The sequence below is a fragment of the Cupressus sempervirens genome, chromosome 7 (genome assembly GCF_028749045.1).
Source record: "Cupressus sempervirens isolate cs-2001-9-10 chromosome 7, ASM2874904v1, whole genome shotgun sequence".
Classification (NCBI taxonomy): domain Eukaryota; kingdom Viridiplantae; phylum Streptophyta; class Pinopsida; order Cupressales; family Cupressaceae; genus Cupressus; species Cupressus sempervirens.
The window spans coordinates 605,859,837-605,881,888 of record NC_143124.1 but is presented as its reverse complement, the minus strand read 5'-3'; the positions used below and the strand labels follow the sequence as shown (position 1 = coordinate 605,881,888).

Below are 22,052 nucleotides of genomic sequence, written 5' to 3'. Positions count from 1 at the left end.
GGTGAATCTTCCAAGCAAGGTGCCCAAAGGAATCAAAGACCTACTTGCAATCACTGTGGTAAGTTAGGTCATACATCAAACAAATGTTGGAGCAATGGAAAGGAAAAATTCAATGGAAAATGCTACAATTGCAGTCAACATGGTCATAGAGCTAATGAATGCAAGGAGAAACCAAAATTTGAAGGCAAATGTCACAAATGCAAGAAACAAGGTCATAAGGCATCTAAATGTAGATCCAAATCATTCAATCCAACCGAACAACTTGTCAAGGCAATATTTTGTTGGGACTACAATACTTGGTGTAGATGTCACTATTGTGGAGAATATGAACACATTGGCATAAACTATGCTAGGCATCACTTGAGAAAGAAGGATACAACAGTAAGATGTAATACATGCACTAAACTTGGTCATATAGTGAAGAACTGCATGAATATAGGAAGAGTTGAAGATGAGAAGAAAGCTAAAGTTGATAACATCAAGAAGAAGATGAGACAATAGTGGATTCCTAAATCTATTGAGCAAGCTAGTTCAAATGATGGCCATGTTTCTCAAGAATTGGGTGACTCCACCATTTCCAATTAGATTCTTAAAGGAGAAAGTAGAACTGTATCATCAAGTCATATCTCAAGCAATTCCAAATGAAAGTAAGCAAAAGATCCAAATTAGTATTTCAGATACAAAGTGATTACAAGAAATCTGGTCATACCAAACAAGGTTGGTCATAGAATCAACCAAGCTAGGTCGGGAGTATTAAAGTTTTGTTCAAATGTTGAGTCACAAGCTTCTACTGAGCATAGTGAGTGGATGAAAGTCTGTCACACACTATGCCATTATGGTACCAAGCATTAATGGAGAATTTTCATCAAAAAAGGTAGAATTTGACTTCATTTTTCATCGCGACTTCATAATACATAGAGCAGAGCGATTTCCAGGTGCATCCAAGCAATTTCGAGCGAATTTGTAGTGAAGATTTGTTCAAAAATTTCTCTCATTTACTAAGAAACCATGGCATCTAGAAGTAGCAGCAGCAGCAAGGCAAAAGGAGGATCTAAGATGTTGGTAAAAGGTGTGGAATGGAAAGTGCTAAACTTCAAGATAGTACCAGCAATTGTGGAGTCACTGGACACTAATGGAGCTGAATCAAAAATTCCTCCAAAGGTACTTCTAATTAATGATATTCACACTCATTTTAAGTGTTCTATTGAAGAGATTGGAACCCTAGAGATGGATAGTTCCCTAGGAGAAATGTGTGTTGATGGTTCATTGAAACCTAAGCATAAGCATCTAGAAACCAAAGGATTAACCCATATCCCACATATGCCAAGGAAATTTTAGATTAAGTGGATTAGGTACATTCTCAGCTGTGTACATAATGGACAATTATGGTTAGAACAACTAGTGTTGATCATGAAGAAAATGATACATAAGATCATGGGTCTTCCCATGCTAAGAAAAGCCAAAACTACCAAAACCCTAGGTCAAGAAGAACTTCAAAAGAAAACCCTAGCCAAGTGGGATGGTAGAGGTCTGAAGATTAGCATTGTTTCTAACTTTGAATTAAGATTTTGTATTCATGTCATTGCACACAAGATTTATAGCTCTAGTTATTTGAACAGTGTGCTAAGTGAGGTAGTTGATCTGGCATATAAGGTTGTGAAAAAGAACTTGGATTTTGATCTATTAGAGTTATTATTGAAGTAGCTGAATAAAAAGATGGATAGCATCAGAGCATCAAAGAACAACCCCTACAAATTTGGTTCTTTGTTAACATGTCTCTTCTTTTATGTTCAAATTTTTTTCCCATCAAAAGGTTCAGTTGCATGGAGGAAAGATATTCCTATTTTGTATCAGATGAATGAATTTATAACAGAAATGGGTGAAAATTTTGATAGCATTATGGATAATTACTTTGAAGCTTTCAAGGAGAAGATGAAAAAAAAGTTTAGGATTCCTCCCAAGCTAGTTCAAGACTATAAACATGATGTATGTTTTATGGTTAACTGTGATTAAGTGTATATTCAGTAGTCAAGCCTAGAATTACATGGGTGAAACCTCTTCCATATGAGGTTAACATTGATGAAACTAGAGATATTATTGAAGAACTAGTGAATGAGCTAGTAGATCTTAAGCAACCAGTTCTTGGAACCTATGAAGAGGCCAAAGCTAGAATTGAGCTTGAAATCAAGCTACCCTAGGAAATAAGCAAAGGCAAGAGGAAGGTAGACAAGTTGAAAACTGCAAGTACCCCTCTTATGCTTACTGAGGAAAAATGAGAGGATGAAGAAGAAGAAGAGCAAGAATCTGAGAAGGAGGTAGATCCAATGAAAAAGAAGGGCAAGGTAATAATTACTAAGCCACCTAAGGCCTCCCCTACTATATTCACAAGGAGATATAAAAGGAAAGGAGATAGTGAAGTTGTGCTTGTTAAGCCTCCTCACACATTTCAAGAAAGACTCAATCAATTGAGAGTAGGTGTTGGAATCAATAACTTCAAACCACTCAAGTATTAATCTAGAACTCTAGCTAAACAAAAGGAAGTTGAAGATCTGATCATGGATAAACTAGGAAGATGGAAATTCTCTCCTAATTAGTTTGCTTCACAAATCCCTATAGTATTATTAGACAAAGTCAAGGTTAGGTGGAAATAATCTAAACAAATAGCTTAAGACATATTTGAGAAATCCTTGAGAAAACTACTACCAAATATTTCAAATGCAAAGGTTAAGGCAGCAATGAAAAAGAATGAAGAGAAAATGATGATGAGATTTCATACTTGTCTAATTTTAATCAAGGAAATTGAGCATGTGCTCAAGGATGACATATCTATGTGGGAAAAAAATTATCATTTTCACAAGCCCAATGAAGATCCAGTAGAGATCAAGGATGATGAAAATGACAATGAAGAAGAGGATAACACACCAAGTGTCACTTTTGATTTTGAAGATTATCAGGCACTGAAGGATGATGATGAAGAGAAAGAGAAAGAAGCTAAATAGGAAGACAAGGAAGGATATGAAGAAAGTGATCCAGTGAGAATAGCAACACAAGTTATAGCCCCCTTCCTCATTCTCCACCTAAGATTGCTACATCATCAGGGTTATAGATAGCTTTCAACAAATGTGATAGCATCTACAATAGAGACATCATGTGCTCAATCATTATTTTCTACCTCACAGCTCTAGGTATTTGCAATGGAAGTGTCTGCCACTTTATCTACTGAGCTACAACCCTCTCCATCAACTCCTGAGTCATCTACAATAGTAGAAGCATCCAGTTCCACAATTTTTTCAACTTCCTTAGCAGCATGTACAATAATTTTACCATCATGTTCTATAGTTTTTTCTACTATAGCTTTGATAGCACCAACTTTTGTTTCAGTTAGTTCTTGTATTGTAAGTACTCTAGTTTGTGCTCCACCTATTGTTACTTCAATTTTGGGTAGCAAATCAGTTTTGGATTCAGTTAGGAATTCTTTCAGTTTTCCTTCAGTTGGACCTATTGAATTTTTCACTGCAAGTCCAGCTATTTCTACAATTGTTTCTATTTCTAAGTCCAAGATAGTAAGGTTAGAAGTAGAACCAAGGACACCTCTAAAACTTCTACTTACTGGTAAGGAAATTGATGATGACATTGATTTGGACAAAGAAATTGTAATTCCAAAGTTGGATCTGGACATTGCTATAGTTGATGAAATGAGACTAGTTAGTCAGCCTTTGGAATAGAAGGCAAGGCAAAAACAACTAAGAGCTGAAAGAGATAGAGAATTCAGGATAATTGAAAATGCTAAGAACATAATAATAGAGACTATAGGTGTTGATGTGGATTCATCTCAACACATTTTGTTACAATTTGAAGAAGTAGTTAATAAGTTCAATGAGGATACATTTGGCCAAGAAAAGCTAATTGAGAAGACAGAGAAAAAGTTTGATAATAAGGTGCTTGAGCACATTGCTCAACACATTTCCATTAACCAAGTAGAACTATCCTTAATTTTGAGTAACTTTGAACATTCTTTCAGCAATGTAACATCACTTTTTGCTAAGCTTTGTGATGTTACCAAGTTTACCAAGGAGATCAAAGAGAAACTAAATAAGATTGATGCAGATATAAAGGCAAGTGCTCAAAGGTTCTAGCTTGACCCTAGTTCAAGCTCAGCATATCACATCAAGGTGAGATTTTAGTCAGATATGTAGGTAGAATTGCTAAGAGAGGAAGCTGGGATTAGGTCCACATTGATAGATATCCAAAATATGACCCTTCCAGTTATGGACACAATGCAAAAACATATTACATATTCAAAGTCATTGGTCCAGGATAGAAATTTTTCTATAGTAGATCATATGATTGAAATTTTTGCAGAAGTTCAAGTGGCACTCTCCACCTACAAATTTTTTCAAGACAACTAGGATAATACATTGGCTCTTATTCTCAAGGTACACTCCAAATTTCTCTCACATTTTGGTGTCTCTATTTGAATATATTGCATAAATCTTTGGCATTATTGTCAAAAAGGAGGAGTAAGAGATGATAAGAGACTTGTGGAGACAATAAGGGAGAAAATAGATTGATATATGTATAGAATAAAAAGGAAGAGAAAGGCTATGCAGATATTATGTCATATGTATGGGGGAGATACGTGAGATATGTATATACAACAACTTTACAAAGATAAATTTTGAAAAAATCAAAATTAGTATGTCAAGTCTTGGCTCATAAGTTTTTTCTTCACTAATACCAAAGGGGGAGATTTTTGGCATTATGTTGTATTTTTCATTAGTGACAACACTTATTCAATTCTATCTGGTTACCGACCTCATCACTCAGTCTACAGTTTATACCAAGCATTCAGTGGTTGCCAAGTAAGTTTATCAGTTAAGCAGTTCACATTGAGCATTCTTGAAGCTACTGAGTGAATATAGATAGTGTGTAGTCCAGTAATGTTCATTGAGTAGATAGTGATCACCGAGCTTTTTAGTGTCTACTAAGTCACTAGTTTGTGTGATGAGAAGCTAGTACTTACCGAGTGATGGATGAGTAGTGCTTACCGAGTGACAACAAGGTAAATGAAGGATTCAGTATCTATCGAGTTTGAAGCTATAGTGTGTGGTTAGTTTGGACTGAGCCTCTACTTCTACCGAGTGCATCACAATGCCAAGTAATGTAGTGGATGCTATGTATCAGAAGTTCACTGAGTTAGATTACAGAACCTGAGTTTTTACTATTTAGCTGACTCAGTAATATTTTGTTTACTTGTGTTTTATTCGACCTTATAATTATACATATTGGAATGGTATATATATAATGTATTGTATCATTTGCAATATATGAATGTATGCATGAGTATATCAAGGAATGGATATGTAACATTTTGAGAAGAATGAATGCAAATTAGTAGTAGAGCAGAGTATTCAACAAGGTCTACAAGGAGCAAAAAAGACATATCAATCACAAGAGGTGATATGTACTTCAAAGATCTAATCAACAATCAAGTTGTAAGTCAGATCTACTATTTCATCCTGATAGGTGAATCAATTTTCTAACTCCTTTAATAGGGTAGACATAACAGTCTTTCTTCAAATCTCTTAATAGAGTGCATACTTCATTTTATGTTTGTAAAACCTCTAACGAGGTGGATCTAGCAGTCAAAATTGCTTTTAATAGGGTAGATCATCAGAAGTGGTCAATGTAAGCCCTAATAGGCCAACTTTATACTAAAGTAGTGAAGTTTTGTGGGTATCATCCCTACCCCAATTTTACTTTCTATTTGAAAGATTTTTGGGTCACCAAAATTCTATGTTCATGTGTTCCTTTTTCATGCATAAAGTAGATTAGATGAATTAATGATGAATGGATTAAGTGCTGAATTAATTTAAAGTTTTTGAGGTTACTGATTCACCCCTCCCCTCTTAGTAACCTAGCTAGTCTTGATTATTTTCAATAGTAATTATTGTACAATACTTAATCAGTATCATACAATATCTCTTACTATTGTAGTGTGATACTTTACTAGTTAAAGTATCACACGACTATTCAGGAAATTGTCACACTATTTTTGTGAGTTCTATTGCACAAGAATATTAAGAAATATTGTATAGAGGAAAAATATTGCCTCTGTATACTGCAAAGTATCATACAATACTCTATTAGAAAAAAAGTGTTACATGATAGCCAGTGCCACATGGACATCTCCCAAGGTCTATGACTCTCTCAAATTCTCTGAAGAAGATGACAAGTCCCTTAGTCATCCCCACAACCTAACTCTCCACATCAAAGTCCAAATATTTTGTACTCAAGTTTGCCAAGTCCTTATAGACAATTGTGTTGGGTTAAATATTATCTCCTTTAATGTCATCCAACAACTTGGAATGTCCAAAGTTTCTATTGATCCTAGATGAAAAATCACCAGATTAAGGCATATGAAAAGGTTGAATGGTCTTCCAAAGGCCTAATTATGTTGCCTATCCATGTGGGCCATGTTGTGGTTTCATAATGCATGTCCCATTTCTCTTAGAAATGGAGGCCCCCTAGCATTTTTTTTCTTTCCTAGACCCCTAATCTAAGGGTAAAGTCATTTTTAAGTCTCCACCTAGAATCTAGGTCTTGCCCTACCCTTTTCCTGAAGAGCCTATGTGCCAAAAATTGAGAATTTTAGAGAGACTATGATTTGAGTGTAGAAGGAGTGCACTAGAACACCTAGCATACCCCTCAAGGTGCGCAAGTGTGCTAGATGCCTTATTATGGAGCACTTTCCTTTGGAAGTATGCACCTCTGTAGGTGTGCACCCATAAAGGGTGTGCTCCATCCTAGAACTTTAAAAGCCCAAGACCCCTCCCTCTTTTGCAATCATTTTCTTCCTTGATCAACAGAAGAGTGCACCTCTACACCTATAGAGGTGCACATATTATTGCCTATAAACACACACACACCAAGTTAAAAAACACTAAAGATGAACACCTTGCACACCTATCAAAGGTGTGCAAGCTATGCACCTTTAATCACAAACTTTAAAAAAAACTAAATAACTAACAACTAATTATAAGGTGTAGATATTTGGACCTTACAAAACTTCAAGCTAAGGTATTATAACAATGGTGTGCAGGTGTGTACCTTTCCAAGGTGTGAAACTACACACCATTTTTTTTTAGAAGCTAAGATTGGCAAGGAATAAGGGTGCACACATTTGCAATCTGCAAGGTGTGCATGTGTGCACCCTATTTTTATATACTTAGAGCACCTTTGCAAGGAATAAGGGTGCTCACATGTGCACCCCATAAGGTGCATAGGTGTGCACCCTTTAAGTTCTAAAATCTTTCTAAGTATAAAAAGTGCACCTAGTGCACCTTCAAGGTGCATAAGGTACACTAAAGAATTTCATATTAGAGGCTAAAAATAAGGTTTTTTTTGGGTATTTTGATAGTTTTTGCATTCTGGATTAGGTTTTTTAGTGGTTAGAGTTTGTTTAGGGTTTAAATTCCCATCTTCAAGACTAATTTTTTTATGTTTTAAGTAGATAAAATAGCTTCCTTCTCATCCTCCCTCGCAATGAAGATTGCTCCAAAACTAGTTTTCTTCAAGTTTTGGGGAATACAAACAAAATGACACTTCTAGGATGCACATTTAGATATTCAAAAAATTGAGTTAGGTCATATTGATTGGAATGCATTCATGGTACTTTGTAACAAGAAAAATGAGAGATCCCCAATGATTTCTACACGTATTAGATCTGGGTTGGTTAATGTGGCCTCAAATACTATTCAATGTAGTCTTTGGAACTTGTTATGGCCTTGGTAGAGAATTATGTATCAAAAGAGAGAGTGCTGAAATGCATAATAGGAGAGATTGTCCTAGATCTAAGACCAAATAATATTGAGAAAGTATTCCATCTTCCAAGGGTAGATCAATACATTAGGTTGACTTATCATCAAGCAAAAAGGTGGTACATGGACAATAAAGAAGAAGCTGCAAAGATTATCAATCACCATATTTGATTGATAGGATATTTGTGGGAAAAAAAGCTAGAAAAGTTAACATGACTAGAGGTTATATGAAGGATGATGTTGAATATTCCATTGTGCTTTTGAGTAGGATTATGGTTCTACTAACAACAGGGCACTTGAACATTTGGATGGTACATTTCCTCGAGACCATCAGAATGGCTAAAATGCTAATTGATTGGGCCACAATTCTTAGTGAGAATCTAGATGAAAAGCTAGTGGTGGTTAAAACTAACCCTAGATTCTATATGAATTCATATTTGATATATCTGTTAGCAGTAAGGACTACAAACTACCTAGGATTATTCAAAAGGGGAAGCATGTAAGATGCTAATGCATAACCTTACATGGTATACCCCCAACTAGTAAAGAAGACATTGTTAGATCATAGTAAAGAATACAAGATAGTGAATGATGCTTTCATTTTTGCAATCATCCAATTCATTAAAGGTGATTATGCAAAAAGAATTTTAGTAGAGGCAACAATGAGAATTTCAAAAAAGGCACCTATTACATCCAAGTCAAGACATTCACCTACTTAAGGGTAGCGAGTACAACTATAAATCCTAAGAATCTGCCTAGGTATTTATGTGATAACTCATTTTTCTAGAGATTGCATGACAACTCTCATCTACATATGATAGAGTAACGAAACATCATAAGAAGACTTGGGTAAGGCCCATCACCATAAGTCTATTTGGTGTCAAGAAGAAGTAGGATATCATGAATTTTGTTTAGAATGGGATCAATATCCCTTGGAGGATTATAATTCCACTCATCCATGTTTTTGACAATATTAGCAAAGTTCAATACTTGGTAGGAAAATAATTTAAGCATGAAGATGTCATAGGGGATCATTGGATGAATGTAGTAGATTACTACTATATCTTGATAAGGAATCATTATAGGATGACTCTTTATTTGGTAGAAAGTGCTTAAAAATAAAGGTCCCATTAAAGTTTGTTCAATGAGACACTATAGAGGTCTTAGATCCCCTATATAATCAAGATAAGATATACAATTGACCGATCACAAATGTAGAAATTGATAGAGAAGAAAATATGAATATCAATCACAAGGTGAGGCATATCATATAGTTGACCAAAGAATGGATTAAGAAGCCATTAAAGTTGGATCCAGTTCCTAAAATAGTAATCTTACATGCCACAGCCCACCCAATAAAGGGAAGAGGGGCAAAAGTTATAGTACCAACATTCACAGCCCAATCTCCAATTAGGCCAGAAATGATGTATCAATATGATAGGGAAGTTGGATACTTCAAAGCATAGAAAGGTAAGAATAAAAGGAAAAGAGTTTCTCCTTAGCAAGCTAAGCCTAAAGTAGAAAGGACTCAAGCCCAAGAGGCAATTCAAGTACCTAAGATTCAAGCTCAAGATAATCCACAAGTGCCACCACTAGAATAGGGACAAAGACCTACAGAGGAAGCAGAAAAAGTGTCCCACATGTTCAAGAAGAAGAAGCCTCCCCATCAGCTCCTAAGAGAAAAAAGACTAAAACTTTAATCAAAAGGACTAGGAGATAGAAAGTGCAAAGAAAGGTTATTCCTATTCCTTTAGTCCCAAAAACCATTCTTGAAGAAGCTGAAAAGGATGAAGAAGATGAAGAGGATAACCTCCCCTTGAGTCAAAGGACTCATCTAGCCAAGGCTGCCAAGGTAGAACAAAGAAGGATTTCCATGGTATCATTGCCATCTATTCCTGCACAACCTATTGAAGTTATAATCTCAGAGGATGAGCAATAATAGTGGGTTGATGAATAAGAAGACCAAGGGACTGATATCTTTAAAATGTTAAATTTTGACTTCATGCTTGTATGTACTAAAATCATAGGTGACAATATGAGGGATACACTAATGAATCAGCCTTTGGGAGAAGGTTGGAGTCAATTTCCACCTTTTCCATAAGGACCTCTAGGTGGCCCATCCTCACCAAGTCAAGATTTATCTTTCTTAGATAAAGGTTCAACCACTCCTCTCCCACCTAGTAATGAAGAGAAAGCACAAACTATGCAGGAAGAAGAGCCACAACAAAGACCCACTAATGAAGTATTAGAAGAGGGGAAAATATATGAAGAACCTCAAAAAACTTCTCAAGATATAAAGGTGCAGACTGTGGACTCAACAAACACAATGATGCCTAATGTTGATCTCTCACAAAAAGAGAAGACTCTAGAGAGGAATGATAAGGGAAAGGGTCTAGTACTAGAAACCCCTCTTCATCTAAATATATGTCTTCAATGGGAACTAATCCAAGATGGTTGAAGAAAGAGGTGATGGTTAGGCATAAAAGGAAACTATATTGTAGTGTGGATGAGGGAATGAAATAATTGTTTGAAGCCCTCAGAAAACCTACACTACCTATAAGTGATGCACAAACATTGGCCTTTATTATGAAGAATCAAAATTAGGACTTGTTTTCTCATATTGTTATCACTCCTCTACATGGAAATACTAATGATTTGACCCTCAATGATTATTAGATTAAAGAGGTGTTATTGGGAAAGCCCATTGTAGACATTACTAAGTTGATCGTTACTATAGGAATTAAAGAAGTATTTAACCACCAAGAAAAAGATGAGTCTGAATTGTTGAGGCTCCAAAAATAGAATGAGCTTCTAAGAGGCTATTTGCATGAAGTGGTTGGTCCTTTGGATCTTGATAATCCTGAGGTGACTCTAGGTGTGACACTTGATAGGAATGAGAAGACAGTTGTACAACTGGATCCATTTTTGAAGGCATGTAAGCCATGGCAAGAAAGTTTTGGGGAAAAAGGTGTGTAGATAATACAAGGAAACCTTAAATTATTGCACCACATGCAAAATAATATAGATAGGCTGGTTTCTATATTGAACCATGATTTTGGATTGATGGATGAGGCACACACTTGGGGTAAAGACCTTCAAGCATTATAGTCAATAAAGGGCCAGAGGTATTGTATGGTCATGGATGTATATATAGGGGATGAATTAGATAAGATAGATGTCTGGATCAAGAAGATTTCTATTGGTAATAAAGTAATGGATAAGTTACATCGGGATATTCATAACCTCAAGGATCAAACCCAAGAGTAGATTTTGGAAGTTGAGAAGTATTACAACGATGCTTGCCTTGATATTTTTGAAGATGAGCCAAGGGATAAAATCTTGTCTATGCAAATAGTTTTCAAATAGTTTTAGAAGACTTTTGAAGAAGCTTCAAATGATGAAGACAATAGACAAGCATTCAAGATAGAGGAGGCATTGCTAGAATTGGATGTAAAGTTGGAAGACTTTGTAGAGACTCACATAGAAGTGGGCAACCCCACCAAAAAATAGTAAAGGATAAGTATGATTCTTTGGATTTTATGGATGCAACCCAAGTGATAGAGATCATAGAGAAATTCAAGAACAAACATCTAGACATAGCTTTGGTATAAAGGGGAAGAAAACCCAGAAGTTGGAATTTTAGTTTTGACACTTGGAAAATTTTGGATTTTTGGACTTGTCACTAAGGTGTACCTCTCCAAAGGTGTGCTTCTCCAAAGGTATGCCAATTTTTTTTGAAGAAGTCAGAGGTGCACTAACAGTTAACTACCAGTTCCAAATTTAGAGCTTTTCATGCACCAAAAATGCATTCTAATGACAATTTAAATCCTACAAACATCCAAAGAAGGTTGAGCTTCTATTTTTGGCATCTCCAAAGACTCCAACATCTTCTTACAACTTCTTTCTGCTTATCTACTACTTCTTTCTTTTTTTTAAGACACATAAAGGCTCATGCACCCATTGAATGATATAAACAAGGGTGGAGTCCTACTTAGCACCTCATAGAGAGTTAGTTGTATATATTTAGTTTCTTTTAATTAGTTTTTATGCATATATTTGCATGAAGGAATCTCTCACTCTCAACACAAATTAAGGATATGATTGCCTATAAATTGAGGAATTAAATTTGTATTCTAGGCCATTATTTTGATGCAATAATACATGCTATTGGTGCTCTCATTTTGAGTGTAGTGATTCTTGTCAGAGTGTGTTACATTGTGTGTATGTATATTCATGGAGTGTAATGGAGCCAATGGTTTTTTATTTTTATTTTGATTGAATGATCTTTTAATTTTGGTGTTTACCACGTGTTTACAAATTTTTCTGACATACTTAGTTAGAGAAGAGATCACCTACTATTCATACATAGCTTTTTGTCTTGCATGAGCACACTTTCCATGGCCTTACAATCTAATGAAAAGTGAAACATCTTATAGTTATTGAATTCCCATCAACAATTGCATTAGTGAAATTAAGGAAGTGTTGCTCCTATTTTCATTGGTTACCTACTGATCTTTTCAAAGGCTTAACTTGTAGACATGTTGTTTCTATGGCTTATGTCCATTAGGAATTTACTTTTCAAGTCATTTTCTTAAACTTTTTGTTACCATTTCTTCATTATTTTCTTTTACAAGCACTTGGTTAAATTAAGAATTCATATAGTTTCACTGTTAAAATTGCATTAATTATAAATAGAAAAATACAAAAAAAAATATTTCTTTTGTGTGGTTACCTTTTTTTGAGATAGCATGTAGATTGACCATCTTATCTAAAATTGAAAATGATGAGCCTTGGCATGGGAGAATACACTCTAGATTCTATTGTTTCCTTGTTGGTTTCTCCAAGATCTTATGGGAAACCTTCTGAGAAACTAATGCCCTTGGCTTCTTTCATGATTGTCTTTGGGACCTTTTTTTAGTCCTCCATTCCCCTAGAAGCAGAAAGGGAAGATCAATCCATAAGGGACTAGATTTATAAGGAAGAAGAAGATGTTGAGGAGGTTACGCTCACTATTCCCATTTCTCTCAAATTTTATGGAAAAGGTTATAAATTCTTTAAAAGCATGGTTCTTATGCCTTTGAACATGTATATTCTTTTGGATTATGTGATTCCATGTTATCTTTCTTATTGGCTTCCATTTCTTATCCCATATACTATCTCTCTTATTGGATTCTACTACTTGTCTTATATGTTATCTTTCTTATTGGCTACCACTACTTATACTATATTCTATCCTATGTATTGGCTTCCACTACTTATCCCATATGTTATATCTCTTATTGGCTTTAACTTCTTTTCCTACATTCTATCTCCTCTCATGGCTTTCTTTGCTTGTCCAAAATGTACTTCATATGGCTATTTTACGCTTTACCTATCTTGGGTACTCTTGAGGAGTCAGTCCTTGTGGATCACTTTCACTTGCTTCATACTCCTTTCTTATCCATCTCTACTTATCCACCAGCTTGATGTTCCATCATGTCCTACACTCTGCTCAACAATGGAACAAAATGATGTGATCTTGCTTGAGAATGTGATTTTTGAATCACTCTAAAAAATCTCAAAAAAAAAGAAGTATAATGCTAAAAAATACTAGAAAAAAAGAAAAAATAATGAAAAAATGATCATCTTAGTGAAAACATAGCAATAGGTTCTTTGATGCATCACCAAAAATAATTTAAAAAACTCTAAAAATACAAATTTTTTGCAAAAGGTCTTGAAAAAATATGCCAAGTGGTGAAAACCTAGAAACAGGTGATACTTGAGACCCTCACACCTATGTCTATCAATCTCACTCCACGTTCATTCATTTTGTGATACCATTATGAACTTGGAATCAACTCTTGTCCTTGTCTAGGGGGGCATAAATTCTTATCTTATCATGGTCTTCTTGTGCATTAGGGTTTCTTTGAAAACTTGTCTAAAATAATGTTTCTCAACATTCCCCCCTTGACATCGAGTGTTTCTCAACACTTTTTGAACATCTTACCTATAGTTTAGGATGCTATGATATTTATCGCTATTAGATGTGAATCCTAAAGAAATGGCCATGTGAAATACATACATATAATTAAACATTAGACTTTCTAGGACATGTTGAACTTTATCTTCTTTGTGTGTTGTCTATGAGTTTGTTGAGTGCTCCCTCCCTAATAGTCTTTTGAGGATGTCATGGAGTAGAATACTGGGGGTATGGGGCATGTTTTACTTATTTTTCTTCTTTTGGGCATACTTTATGAGTCTAAAGTGTTAAGAGCCTTTGTACTTGTCCTACTTGACACTTTGGACCTACAATGTATCATCCTTGTCTGTTTTTGCAAGACCACACTTGAGGATTATCATGGTATATATGCCTTGATATAGATGTAATCTTGCTATACTAAACTTATGGAATCTAAATGCATTAATCATATTTAAATACATGTCTTTAATGCTTAGTTTGGATTCCCACATACCTATTCAATCTATATCATATTCACATCCTTGTAGTTATACTAGTGAGCATTGTATAATCTTTTGATGTTCGTAATAATGCTCAATGATGAAATTTGAGTTTATTTATGCTTTGTGTCCCTTGCAAGTAAACCATTTTTCATACTAGTTTGTATTGTAGTATCATTCTAGCTTAGTCTTGCATTTTTCATATGGAGAGATCTCTTCTTTCATCTTTAATGGACACGTCAACTAACTATGTTCATCTCTTCTCATTCTTCCTCTCAATCATGTATTTTGCCTCTTGTTGTTCATGTTCACTCTTTTTCTTCTTCCATACCTATCATCACAAGTGGTTAATCTCATCATCAAATGTAATCTATCCAAATATCACATTTTCAAAATATGATTCCACATCACAAACATGAGAGCTAACACTATTAGATTTTGTGTTAATATTTGACCTTAATTTTGACCTTATACAATTTTCCATTTGATTTTAACTTTTTTTTGTTAAGATCTCAAGTTGGTCAAAATTTTGACCAACATGGATTATAAAGAAACAAATAGAAAAGAGAAAAGTGCATGGGAGGAGGGATTTTCACTACGAGCTCATGGGCACAAGAGGAGATATAATGCAAAAGATAATGAGGTGAAAGAAAAGCCCATGATTTCACAAATAACTACAAGAGTGATTTCACTGAGAATTGGCACAATGATAATGTAAAAGCCAAGTTCTAATCTTTACTTGGTCTCTATATTACTATACTTCCCTTTTTCAAAGTGATAATTTATGATTTTCCAAGGTATCTTTGATGTCATGAAGTATGGGAAGCAAACTCATGTGATTGACCTGGGAATTTGAACAGGGTGTCAATGGTCGGTGTTGAGTCAATCCCTCTTTGTGACATCTTCTTCTTCTATCATTAAGAATCTCAAGATCACAACTATTTTGGTGTGAATTATAATAACCTAGAAGACAATGGAAGAAGACTTATAGAGTTTACTAAATCTTTGGAAGTCCCATTTTGGTACAACCCAATAAAGATCTCAATGTTTGAGGACATTAATGAAGGTTTATTCAATGTGAAAGCATGTGTGTTTGTGGTCATGAATGTTCCAATTGTTTTTAGAACTTTGTTATATGAACATGATGAACAAAGCTCATTTCTATGGCAATTCATTTGTTTAGGAGGAGCATTCTTAAACAAAGCTCAGAGAAATTATTTGAAAGGAGTGAAAAATATAAGTTTTCAGGTCATTTAATTAGCTCTTTGGATGTTTGAAACTCATTCATCATCTGCTCAATGGAGGCAAATGTAAGATTTTTTTTTTTTGAAGCCCTATTGTTAACATTTTGAGCAATGATGTATTTTTACAGGGGGAAGTTTTATTGTTTTGCAATTTAGAAACAAAGTGCTTGAGTTAATCTAGATTTTTGGAATTTCATTATTTTTCTGTAGATCGTAAAAATTTAGATACCTAAGAAGTTTAAAATAAAATTTTCTTTACAATAATGCAAATTAAGGGTTGTTGTATAGTTCTAAAAAATCTCTCATTTGAAATAGGGGCAGGGTTAGGGGCATTTGTTCTCCCAAACAATAAAATTAAAATTTTCATTAAGCTAATTTTCCTCAATGTTTTATTTTTTATACAACTATTGATGTCTTGTTGTGGAGAAACAAGAGAATTTCTTTGAGCATTCTTGCTAGTGCTACATTCATATGGCTTCTTTTAGAATGGCTAGAGTGCCACTTATTGACGCTGGTTTGCATCAACCTTGTATTTTGTATGACAATCTTATTCATATGGTCAAATGTTGCATTTTTTTATATAGGTTAGACTTATTTTCATATTGTATTATAGGTCAGGACAACTTTTCTATGTAGTGGCTCATAGTGCAGTCTATCTGTAATGGGTTTTGTGCTTTAAAAAATATTTAAGCTTCATATTTATTTCTTTTCAAGCCCGCTCCGAGCATTCCCAAAATTTATATTCTAGAGAATATCTTTATTGATGTTGTTGTTACTATCAAAAATGAAATTAATTGGTTCTTAAGCTTTTTACAAGATGTTGTAGTAGGGAAAGGCATTAAAAAACTCCTTGTGGTATTTTTCTTTTCTTATATAATGTTGTTTCCTACAATCTTATATCATATTCATCCATTAAAATTTGAGTCATGAGGATTCCAAAATACAATTTTTTAACTCTGTAGGTTGCAGGAGGTTTGTTTATTGCTACTATAATTAGCAGTTATTGCAACATTTTAACAATATTTTACATAGGTAAGTTATTAAGAGTTTTCCCTGAGTTTCTTTTTACATCATTGTGAATAGTTTATTTCATTTTCTTTGAGTTGGATTGGTAGTTGGTTTATCTGGAAAGAGAGAAAAAATATGATTTTGAAATATAGAAAGATTCCAATGTTGTTTTTCAGGCCCTTATCCATAAAATCAAGGAAAATATGATGATTTTGCATCCTTTTAATTATGGTTGTCCTGTCAAGTCCTTAGATTAGGATATCACTAAAAAATGGAACCTTGTGGAGTGTCATACTAATTACAAAAAAATCATGGTTAGAATAAGAAGAAATATAAAATACCCCCCTAGCCCCTTGTTATTGGTTGTTGATCATATGATTGACAATGATGTGGTGGTATCTCATATTTTTGGAGTATAGTCTAGTGATTTGGTTTTAGATATTGAGAAATAATTGTTACAATGTGACATTTATTATCAGTGCGTTGAGAAGGAAATGGATAAGAAGTATAACATTGTATTATAGGTATGTTTCCTTGCTATTGATTAGATCAAAGCATGTATGGAGGAAATTAATAGCTTCTACAAATATTGTCTATAGTGTCATGTCATGTAGTAGCCCATTTTCAAATACAATGTGAGTAGATCAATAATGATCTTAGTGATATCGATAAAACCTACAAAATTATCAAGGATTTGAATGTGTACAAGAAAAGAGTTAGTGAGCTACAGATCGAGTTTCTACCTCAACAACAACATAGGGAAGACTTGATCAAGATATTTTGGCTTATAATGGATATGACTAAAGTTAAGATGGAGAAAGTTTCCAATCTATTGGCTCAAGAAAAATTATTTTCTCAACACTATGGTATTAATACAAAAAAACAATAAAAACTTCTTGAATTTATCCAAGTAATTTATTTTGCAAGATCTTGTGCACTTGCTTGTACACAAAGTAGAGTCACATATCAAAAAAGGAATCAGCTAGGTATAACAAAAGAAAAGAGTTTCCTACCACACCACAATGGTGCATATAGATGTATGAGAATTAAACTATTTTTTTTTCACATATTGTAAGGAAATTAACCCTTCCCTAATGATGATAAGGCAATGCCTACTTATCTCCTCTCTATGGATTCACCAAAAGTCTTCCCCTTAACATAGAGTAATGGATGCATAAATATTTTTATACTAAGAAATATTATTCAAACACATTCCTCTACCATATATACACACACAAAAAACACACATAGATATTATATGTATAGTGTCCTTGAGATTGGTCAAGGATAGAAGAGTGGAAGAGTTTCCATGGGAAATGAGTAAAATTATATTAAAAAAAAACATGAGATTACCATCCCATACACCTCCAGATGTTCTTGATTCTGCCAAATCATGAAATATTTTAGCTACTTGACATATATAGTGTAAGAGAACATTGGAAAATGGGAAATCAACATCACCAAATAAGAAAATCTTGTGCTATCATAGATCTAACTTACATTGCTAAACCTTTTCAAAGGAACCCACATTGATACCAACTATAAGAGAGATAAAGGGGTGAAATAATATATGCAATTTTAAACTTAATTTAACTTTAATATTGTTATTATTCATAAACTATAATAAATAGACAATATGAAATCTTTCATAGGTACACAAGAGTGGTAAACTTATGTGAAAGCCCAAGATGGGGAAAATCATGGGACAATCAGCCTCACAATAATAATGAATCACTTATGATAAGTAGACAACAACCAACAAGAGACACCAATTTTAGATTGAATATATGACCATCAACCAATGGATTACATTTGCATCTTTTTCTCAACAACTAAGTGACAACTTGGTGACAAGGACATCAATCTTGTAATATCCCCTTATATTAATTCTTAGGAATTAGGGACAATTAACTCACAAAAATTGGTGAGAAACTTCCTTCCAAGAAGACTCTAAAAGTCCTTTACAAGACTTGTAATGATGGTAATTGAAACCAATTAATATAAGAATGAAAGATTATGATTTATAATTGATGCTATAAGATATATTACTTATCAATACAATAGAGTATAACATCTATCTCAGATATTTTGATGAGATTTATGCTAACTTGATCTCTACAATATATTAGAACTGCACTTCTATTATAACAACATGGATTTTTTAATGATAGTTGCATATTCATGGTGAGAATAAGTGGAACCAGGGGAGGTTTTCAAAATTTGAATTCAAAGAAGGGCGTGATTCTTTGGACTATTGGAATTAGAACCCTAGTTTGGAGCATGGGCCATAGAAGGGGGATAGTCAAGGGTCGTGTACAGGGGATCAATCAAAGAATGTTGATGGGGACCTAGATGCTCCCCCCAAGGAAGTGGTAAAGATTCCTTTGGTTCCCAAAGTGGGTTAGTCAGCCAAATGCTCTTCTCTTTTCAGGATCAAGCCCTTAGGTAAGTCATCTTTCTTGCCTGCTAAGATTCTCCCTAAGACAGAGAAAGGTTCTTGTGCCATTGCCATCCTAGATGAAATTATGGATCATAGTATTTGATCCATGGCTTCTACCTTGATTGGTAAATTTTTGGGGCCTAAACCAAATATAGATGATGTGAGGTCTTTTATTAAGAAAAAATGGGCTCTTAAAGGACAAGTTCCAATCACAACCATGGAAAAGGGTTTTTTGTCTTTTGAATTCATTTGCATGGAAGACCTTTCTACCATTCTTAGTGAAGGTCAATGGGTTATTGGTCATTTCACTTTGGTCCTCCAAATGTGGTCTTCTAAGCTGAACCTAAATCACTCATTTTTTGTTCAAGTAGACTGTCCAAATTGCCATTAGAATTCTAGAATGAAGATATTTTTGTGGGGCTAGCTAAGTCTTTTGGAAAAATTCTATCTATTGATCCGATCATTTCCTCTAAAAGATGTATCAACTATGCTTGCATCTGCATAGGGTTTAGAGAAGGCACAAACATGTAAGAAACTGTGGCTTTCCACTCCAAACTTGGAGTGCATGTTCAATAACTGATCTATGAAATAGTGCCTGTTACCTATTTCCTTTTTCTAAAGGCTGGTCATAAGAAAAATTAGTGCCCAAGGGCTATGAAGAAAAAAAGTCAAGCTCTTATTAACTCAGCCAAAGCAAAGAAGAAATCTAAGCCCACTAGCACCTCTGTCAAGGGAAAGAAGAAATTGATCTAGAGACACAAACCTACTAAGTAGCCTGAGAACTAGGATGGTAGGGAGGTTAAGAAAAATTTCCATTAGGCAGGATGGAGTTCAAGATGATAAAAGTGGTAATGGTCCATCCCACTTTGACTCCAAAAAATAGGACAAAGTCCATAGTAGTGATTTAGTGCCAAAGGAGTCTATAGTGGAGGGCCCAACTATTTTTTCCATAGCTATGGCAGAAGACAATGTGCTATTTGAGAAAGAGTAGAATGTAGGAAGGTAGGAGACCCCCTGGGAAAAGATTACAAGGTTCTCTGACTCAGATCCCCCAAATAACGGTGTTGTTGATTCCTCGAGGGTGGTGGTTCACAATCAAAGTGACGATTTCATTGGTGATAGGTCTAGTCAAGTAGGAAGTCTTGTTGCTCCTCTAATGAATCTCCTAGCATCCAAAGGTCTAGGGACAAAGATCATAGAGCTTATTAATAACTCTTCTCTAGATTAGATCTCACAATGGGAAGATTGGATTGACAACTTCTCTCAAAATAGTATAAATGGCTAGAGTTTGGTTTAAAAAAGAAGAATCGTGACCACCCTCCACAGTCACCAGTGACAACCAGAAGTAGGGTTAAGGCTGATGTCAGGGGTAAACTCAAGACTCTAGGAAGGAAAATATCAAATTAGTTATTACAAGAAGAGACCAGAAAGAACTTGGCAGATGGGAGCCAGAGAACCATCAAGGAATACTCTAGAAGTAAGAAATGAAGATCATATCTTGAAATATAAGGGGCCTAAATGGGTCTCACAAATAGTAGATAGTTATGAATATGATTAGAGATCAAAGACCAAATTTTTTATTGATTCAAGAAACCAAAATGAGAAAAGATGTGGTAGGCAAGCACTTGGTCTAACAAGAGAGTTAGGGGGGATTGCATCCAAGTCCATCTTGATAGAGCCCTTATTTCCCCTATTTGGTTACAAACCCACTCATGCAGGCTTTCCCTTCTCCCTAGAGTGGGATTGAACCACTCCCCCATATCTCTCTTTGTTTGTCCTCTTATGATCAAAAGGTCTTTCCCTTTTCGGTTCAAGAAAATGTGGATTTCCCACTCGGCTTTGGAAACCAAGATTTCTTCATGGTGGAACATTGAATTGGAAGGTACTACAATGTTTAGGGTGGCCCAAGAATTGAAGAATTTGAAAAGAAATATTAAAGTTTGGAACAAATCGGACTTTGGCCACATTTTCCAAGATAAGGATGAGAAGACCAAACAGCTCTGTATAGTCTAGGAAGAGATTTAGCAAGATGGATATAATGATCAAAATTTTTTGGAGGAAAGGTCTATTCTCTCTTACCTCCACAACATCATCTCCAAGGAAGAACATTTTTGGAAAAAAATATCAAGAGTTAATTGGCTTAAAAAAGGGGACCAAAACACCAGGTTCTTCCATTTATCTACTTTAAAACATTGGGCCAATAATAGGATTTCTAGCATCAAGAAAGGACATACTTTGTTATCTAAAGATAATGAGATAGCGGATGATGTAGTGTAGTTTTTCTCTTCTCTTCTCACTAAGGATCATTCTCTCTCAGTGCTTGATCAAGAGGAAATTTTGTCTACTATTCCTTCACTACTACAAGGCCATTACAACTCTATGTTGAAAGCTATCCCATCCCTAGAGAAAATTTTTCAAGCTCTCAATTCCCTTCTAGGTGATAAGGCCCCTGGCCCAGATGGATTTTTGACTTTATTTTTTTAGGTCTATTGGGAGGTGGTCAAAGGGGACATTATGAAGGCTGTGCAAGAATTCTTTGGGGCCAAAAACCTTTTGAAAGAACTCAATGCCACTTTTCTAGTTCTCATACCAAAAATTCTAGGGGTAGATTTGATGGATAAGTTTAGGACCATCATTCTTTGCAACTCTTTCAACAAAATCATATCCAAAGTCCTTACCACTAGGCTCCTCAAAGTTCTACACCTAATTATCTCCCCACAAAAAACTAGCTTTGTCTAAGGAGACAGATTCTAGACTCTATTATCATGGTGCATGAGGTGATTCACTCTCTTGAAGCTGGTAAGAAGGAAGGTTTTATGCTCAAGCTTCATTTTAAAGCTTATGACAGGGTGGATTTGAATTTCTTGATGGCTGTCCTCAAGGCTTTTGGTTTTGATTCGTAAGTTTTTAAACTCATCTTTCAACTTGTCTCTTCCCCTTCTTTGTCTATTTTGGTTAATGGTTCCCCCTCAAATTTCTTTTTCCCTTCAAGAGGGCTAAGACAGGGTGATCCCCTATCCCCTATTCTCTTCATCATTTTGGCTGATTGTTTGGGAAGGCTAATTATGAGAAAAAGATAGGACCTGAGTCTGCAAGGTATCA

The 22,052-nt window shown here is 34.8% G+C and overlaps 1 pseudogene; it reads left to right on the top strand.

Annotated features, from left to right (window-relative positions):
- Positions 1 to 1,008: 1,008 nt before the first annotated feature.
- Positions 1,009 to 16,700, top strand: LOC149548182 (reticulon-like protein B8; annotated as a pseudogene).
- Positions 16,701 to 22,052: the final 5,352 nt, after the last annotated feature.